This window comes from Arachis ipaensis, chromosome B03 (genome assembly GCF_000816755.2).
Source record: "Arachis ipaensis cultivar K30076 chromosome B03, Araip1.1, whole genome shotgun sequence".
Lineage (NCBI taxonomy): Eukaryota > Viridiplantae > Streptophyta > Magnoliopsida > Fabales > Fabaceae > Arachis > Arachis ipaensis.
This window is the reverse complement of record NC_029787.2, coordinates 128,626,043-128,627,086: the sequence shown is the minus strand read 5'-3', so window position 1 is coordinate 128,627,086 and position 1,044 is coordinate 128,626,043.

Here is a 1,044-nt window from a genome sequence, read left to right as displayed (position 1 = left end):
AAAAAATACATATTTTTCTTCAAAAAATTTTAACATACTTAATTAATTATCTTATTATTATAGAATAGAATTTAACTTTAACTTTAAATATGAATCATGGTTTAACTATTCTAGTAATAAATTAATAGTTTTAATAAATATAAAAAAGAGTTCATTTTATGACTATTTCTTTAAAAAGCAGTAATTATTCTTCCAAGGGAATATAGAAAATGAATAGTTAATATAGCCTATTCACCGCGGTAGGAAATTGAAGAAATATAAGCAATGGTTTCTTGTTAACATGTTTAGGGTTTAGGCAATAAAAAAATAAATAAAAAGAAGAATTTTCTAATTAAGGTTTATAATATGTTTGGAAAATTATCTTTCATAAAAGTAAAAGTAAAAGTAAAAGTAAAAGTAAAATTACATTTAAAATGAACAAAGAAAATATATGGTTCCATAGTATAGCCCATTGTTGATTTAATCAATTTTGTTTTGGGAGAAGGGTTCAGCAATATCAATACTTTTGTTCCGTAGTCCCCCTGTTCAATCTCGAGTTTTAACTTTTAACACTTTCCTTGGCCACATTAGCAGGTTCAATGTTGTCATACTGGACGGCTTCTTGCGTTACTAGTTACTATGCTTGTCTTTTCAGTTAACATGTGTTTTTAGACACAATATAAACTAAAGCATTGAAAATATTACATATATCATCTAAAATAAAAAATGTTACGCTATTTATTTTTATTGGTATTTTTATGTAAATTAAATTGAAATTTTTCGAATTACAAATTTTAATAATAAATCAAATGAGGTCATATCGATTTACTAAGTTATATGGTAAAACAATTCAAATAGTTTCGATTTATGATTGATGAGACTTTTAATAAATCGAATTAGTACCGTTCAATTTACTCTATGATATCATTAATTAAGTAAATCGATTGAGAATGCTTCAATTTACATGGACGTGATACGTAAACTGTTAATAAATCGATACTATACAATTCGATTTATTATGTTTTTATTAAGATATATAAATAGATGCAAATTAATTTGATTTAC